Genomic DNA, 6092 nt, shown 5'->3' with positions numbered 1-6092 from the left:
GGGCAGCATTGCTACGTACTTCATCTCAGTTTTCAGCCCCTTCTAGGGAAAAATGGTTGGGTCCATGTGGTTGTGCTTAGTAGAGAAAGCGGGCTCATCTTCGTCGTAGTGCGTTGGTGGTATAGTGGTTAGCATAGCTGCCTTCCAAGCAGTTGACCCGGGTTCGATTCCCGGCCAACGCAGTGAGTTTTCCTATATTTTCTTTTTCTTTCTTTTCTGCTTGGCAGATTCCGAAACTCCTCCAAAACGCAGTTTTCTCCACCTGGGTGCTGGCGGTCACCAGTACTGCAGGTGGAATGTATACGCTTTGAGAGCGCAGTGCTGTCCTTTCGGCCCCAACTCTCACCGAGAGGAGGTGCGGAGCGTCGAAGAGTTGGGAGGAGGTAAATAAAACCGTATGAGAGATAAGGAAAAGAATAAAGAAAAGTTAAAAAGAAAGTGGGGGAAAAAAAAAAAAAAAAAAATGTTTCCGCCCGGGATCGAACCGGGGACCTTTCGCGTGTGAGGCGAACGTGATAACCGCTACACTACGGAAACACGACTTGCTTGGACTTTTCAGCAGTGTGTACTCTGCATAGCACGCACGTCACTGGTGTGGGGACATCCCTGTATGCTACTAAGAAACCCTACACCGAGTACCAGCAAACTTTGCGTGGAGTTCTAAGCAACTAGCCTTAATAATGAGTGCCGACTGTCTCTTCATTATTGTCTCTAGAGGCCTGCTGGCTGACGAAGAGGTGGGTGTCCCACACCACTGCGTGTGAGGGCATTCTGCTGGTGTTCCTTTCAGAAAGGTGAACAGCCCAGCAAGAAGCAGAAGGAGCATTCCTCACACATGGCACAATGCCCACAGCACAACGAGGCCTCGCGCCCAGCTCCTCATGGCACTGCTGGAGGCCTCAGGCCTGCTGCATGCCCTCTTGGCAGCGTGCACCCCTCAGCCCATGCCCACTCCTCAGCCCTGTGGCTCAGGCCGAAGCCAGGTGTGCAGGCTGTATGCAGGCCATGAGGACAAGATGTGGTGCTTTTAGGCCACATGTGAAGAAGTAGCAGCTCCTCTCCCTGAGGCAGCTGCCACCAGATGTCGGTATAACAGTGGCAGCAGGGAGTGGGGCTCCCTGCAGAGCTGCTCAGAGTGAATCTGGCCTCAGGACAGGAGCTGGTGGATGACTGGTCATGGGTATCTAAGATTTGGTGCTGCTTCTCCCTTCCTTCCCTGCAAGTAAACCTTCCTAATGCAAAATACGCTCACTGTGTCTCTCCAAGACAGTCTGTGCTGTATGATGACACCGGCAATTGCCATGTAGTGAGTCTCTCATCACTGAGATTTTGGGTAAAGTCCCTGGTCCCAGTTCTGTGTGGTTCTAGGAATACGCCATATCCTTATTATTATCTTAGTGCAGTGTTAGCAATGCACGTGCTCCTATAGCACTACTTTGTCTTCTTTTTTTTTTCATAAATCTTCAGCCCTTGGGATAAGGTGGTAATATGATAATTCATTTTTCTCATTTTATTTTGTTATTTGAAGTGTGTTTTATGCTCTGCTGGCTGCAGAGAAAAAGTTAGATGAGATAAATGAACCATAAACCTATAAGAAAGAAACCTATAAGAAAAAAACCTCATGGTTACATTTAATTTTATGTTCTAGTGGCTAATCTCTTGATTTGGAGCCAAAAGGAATAGAGAGAAGGTTGTCACATGCCTTTAAACTCTGACTTGCTCATGTTTTCTCTAATTTGACTGGCAGTGAGGTTTAGAATATCACATTAAAGTCTATAACAAATCTTGAGCCTTGGGACTTCTTTGCTTCACACCACTGTTTAATATGGTGGTGTTACACTCTTTTTGCCTGCAACTGGCGGAGCCTGCAGGAGGGGACTCTGGTAGCAACCTTTGCATTGTGTTATCACCTAAGTGTGATGGGGGAAAATCTTATCAATGTAAGGGTAAAGTCCTCTCCCTAGTGCAGAAGAAATTGAATATGCAATGAACCAAGATCATCAATGAAAAGACTCAAATGCTTGAGGTTTTTCTTCCACAGGTCTCTTTCAGTCAAGTGATCAGTGGCAAAAGGAGATGAACAGACCAAACAGCCCCAGGGAGGAAGTTCCTGGGAGGTACCTATGAGAGGCAGAAAGCAGAAAAAAAGATATTGTGTGTCTGGTATTAACTCCCAAACTTACTCAAAAAATACTGCAGTCATCCCTCAGTCAGTCAGTGGTGGACCCTGGGACACTGTGTAGATGGGTCCTGGGCCCTGCCACTTGCTGGAATAGCTCCCAGGGATGTTGCTTACTTTGCTTACAAAGGTTGGTTGGTGGTGACTGCTCGGAGTTTGCTCAGGAGGTGAAGAAACTGGCAACATTTCAGTCTCCCCTCCAGCCTCTGACCCATTCTCTGCGCCCAAGATTTACAAACCCTGTGGCGCAGCTCACATATGAAAGCTGCCTATGCCTCACCTCCCCTCCCCGAGGGCAATCTCTAGAGTTTGAAGAAAGACTGTCACATAAATACACAAGAAAAAGAAAGCAGGGGGGTGGTTTGGAGGTGGAGGATGGATATTCTCTACTATTATCACCAGCACCTGCCCTTTCTGAAGAAGGAAACCCTCCCCAAGCTAGCCTTTTCACCAGCGTGCTGAACGTGGCTGTGCCGTGCTTTGTTTGACATGCTGCAATGACTGCAGAGTTCCTTTCTCCCCTTTTTCTCCCTCTGCTCTCAAAACAGCCTGCATGGCTGCTAAAAGAGAGGGGAGCTTGGAGCACCATCAAACAGGAGAGCTGACAGTCAGGGCTTGGAGACAACACTGCCTGCACAATACTCCCCCAATTAGCCATTCATTTGTGCTACCTCCGAAAGGGAGCGCAGCCCTTGTGCTGGGAGATAAAACAAGGACAGCTTCAATAGGACTGATTTAAATTAGGTCAGGCTAGCTTTTGTGTGACAGGGACCACACAATAGCAGTCACACGACTGTGGAGGGGAGCAGCATAAAGGAAAAGAGGCCAAGTAAGTGGCACAGATGCTGGGAGTTGGTGGATACTGGGAGATGAGAGGTGGATGTACGTGAGTGATAGCGAAGGGGGAGACACTACAACCAGCGCATCATGCTAATATATAAAAGGATCACGTGGTCAGCAGGGAAGAGAGAGGTCAAATACTGGCTCTGCAAAAAGAAAATATTAGCTATTTCTGCCAGACCAAGGAGCGTGTGAGCACAATCATATGTGTCCTTTGAAAACCAGTCTTTCATTACAGCTAGTTATAGGGCACAGTGGTGACAATGATGTTCAACCACAGCATCCTCCCTAAGCACCAGTGCAAGTCCTGTCCATCAAACAGAGTGTAAGGGGGACACTGGTCTTCTCCAGGGCCTTTTTTTCTAAGAGGCATATTCTTATACCTCAGGCCCAGACATACTGCTCTTCCTCTGTCAAAAATGCAATGAGATGATAATTTTTCTGGAGCATGCAGCAAGTCAGAGGCATAGGTACAATGGAGCCTCAGAGTCCTGGGCTGCCATTTACAGCAATTTATTTCTCATGTAAGTTCATTGAAAGGCCACACAACTGGAACACTTGATGTGCTTTGAAATCCTACACTCAGTTTTTTAACTGTTGGTGGGTTTGGGGAAAAATCAGCAGCAATTGCTTCAAAATGATTTCTTAACCCAGGCTCTCAAAGACATCTGAGAGAGATCCTGAAGATGGTTGACCAGGAGAATGTGAGCACTGGGAACTAGACCTAGATCTCACTCCAGTATCATTAATATTAGCATTGCTGTTATTACAATAGCTATGCAGATGTTCACATTTATTTGGCAGTGGGAGAAGATGAGAGCAGCATGCATTCTGTAGTGATAACAGTGTCCTCAGAGCTATCAATAAGAGCCTGATCTTTTCAGGCCGGTCTGAGCAAGCTGTTGTCATGATCTAATGAGTTTAACCGTGTAGGTCCATATGCTAAAGAAGGTCAGCTAAGTTTTAGAGTAAGAGTAAGCTCTCAAGCCCTGTGAGTCTCCCACGACAGAAACTTCACTTGCTGATTTGTCTGTTGTGACCCAGGTTAGACTTACACAGGTAACACTTCACTATGCTTGGCCAAGGAAATGCTGATAGGAGAAAATACTTGTGTGGAAAAATTGAAAAGCATAATCAGCTGTTTAATGTGGCATTCTTTGGCCTTTTTGAATCAAAAGAAAGTATTTCTTAGCAGTTGGAAGAAAATGTTGTAAACAAAGACAAAATTTATGTAAGCAAAATGTATGTTGTATAACAAAGTCATAATTTTCTTGATAGAATTACAAGCATTTTAATTTCAACTGATAATGAAAAAGAGCCAAAGAACAGACTATGTCTGCCAGTCAGTGCAAAATAGGGAGCACTAGGTTAACTTTTGAATTAGCAGTTATTTCCATTGTTTATTCACCTATTAATGACTTATTTTTAAAAAACAGAGTTGTTGTGTGAGCCATCCTCTGACCCTTAATCTCTTATGCAGTTAACAGGTTGATTTAAGCATACAGCTCCCTGCATGCATACACAGACAGCCAAAGACTCCATATCCAGAAGCTGATACTGGAAAGATACAGACTGAAAACAAGCTGTCCTTTTTCAACTTTAAGTGTAATTAAACATTGAAATAGTGCCTGTTGTAGGGAGGTGGCTGTGGAGGCATCAAGCCAAAATGAGACATGTTGCTGAAAGGTACACTCACATTCAGCCAGATGGCCAGAGCTTGATGTGTGAAGCACCAAGTGAAATTATCTATCCAGTTTATGTGGGAAGCCAGCCTGGAGCAACTGTAATAGCCCTAATTTCTCGCAGTACATAAATATATGGGTGCTAGTTTTCAGTGCTTTGCTGTTATGCTGTTTGACGTATTTTTAGCCTTTTGGTTATGAGTACATATCAAAGTCCCACTTTGTTTTTCATTCTGTGTTACTTTAGAAATCCTATCCACACTGAGTGAAGGTGCCCAGATACCAAAAGCAGTTTAACTGGTAGCATGAAAATCTATTAGCTGACTAATTCAGCTATCTTACCTTGCCTATTTGCTTGCTACCTCTCCATGTGCATTGTGAAATACAGACACAGAAGAGTCTCAGCAAATTAACAGTTGTGATCCCTGTGGGTTTCAAACAAGAGTCCATAAAAATTCTATATACTCATTGTAACAGTACATACATCCCTATATATAAATAACTCAGATGTACACTTTTAGATACGTATAGCTAGAGACCATTATTCTCAAGCAATTGGCATGATCTATCGTGTTTGTGAGTTGTGATTTTATAACTCATGGCATTACTGAGATGGATTCTGTAACCTGAAATCCTCATTTGAGTCATTCAACTCTCCTGCAACCCAAAAGCCACTGCAGCAACAAATATGTTTTATCAAAGATTGGTTTATTCCCTGAGTATTTATTTGCTGTTTTGGGTTGGGGTGTTTTTTAAAAATGTGTTTTGTTTATTTCTTCTCCTTCTATCAGCTCCAGCTGAGACAGAAGAGGGGGGGAGGAGGGTTTTGTTCTTCTGGAGATAACAGGAGTCTGTGTCTGTGCAGCCATGGTGACGAGATCCAGGGTGCCTTCTGGCTTCCAAGCAATTTGCTCCCCATCCCTGGCTCCCAAGTAAAAGTGGGGCACAGAGAGAGAGGGGAGCTTTTGTTTCTCAAGTACTTCAGCTATTGCTACTAATTAAGCAAATAGCTCTTAGCATCTTTCACCTCCCAGGCTTAAGGAGGGTCTAGCTGGGGTGAGAGGAGAGTCAAGAGTTGCAGCAGCAGCAGCTGCTGCTGCTGCTGAGCACCCTGCTTTTGCTATATGGCTTTTTTTCATCTTTGTTCTGCCTTATTGGATGACCTTTGGCCAACTCTATGACTAACATTCCCTGGCTGTGGCAGGGAAGAGATGAGAGAGACCAAGCTCAGCACTAGGCCAGATGGAAACTACCATCCTGTTGTTCAAGGTGTTATTATCAGTTTAATGCAATATGTTCCCAGCTTCTCAGACATACCGACTAGCAGCAGATTGCTCTTTCCTTCTCCAGACTTTCCTGGATACTGTTCTCCTCTCTCTCTGAGATGCCAG

General features: G+C 44.7%; 2 non-coding genes across 2 annotated transcripts; one reads left to right on the top strand and one right to left on the bottom strand.

The window, feature by feature from the left end:
* Window positions 1-110: 110 nt before the first annotated feature.
* TRNAG-UCC (transfer RNA glycine (anticodon UCC)) lies at window positions 111-182 on the top strand. Its single transcript has one exon. It is a non-coding gene; the product is annotated as a tRNA-Gly (tRNA).
* A 282-nt stretch (window positions 183-464) lies between these two features.
* Window positions 465-537, bottom strand: TRNAV-CAC (transfer RNA valine (anticodon CAC)). Its single transcript has one exon. It is a non-coding gene; the product is annotated as a tRNA-Val (tRNA).
* Window positions 538-6092: the final 5555 nt, after the last annotated feature.

Source organism: Meleagris gallopavo, chromosome 30 (assembly GCF_905368555.1).
Source record: "Meleagris gallopavo chromosome 30, MGAL_WU_HG_1.1, whole genome shotgun sequence".
Taxonomy (NCBI): Eukaryota; Metazoa; Chordata; class Aves; order Galliformes; family Phasianidae; genus Meleagris; species Meleagris gallopavo.
The sequence above is the reverse complement of the archived record's forward strand: the minus strand, read 5'-3'. Positions and strand labels throughout refer to the sequence as shown.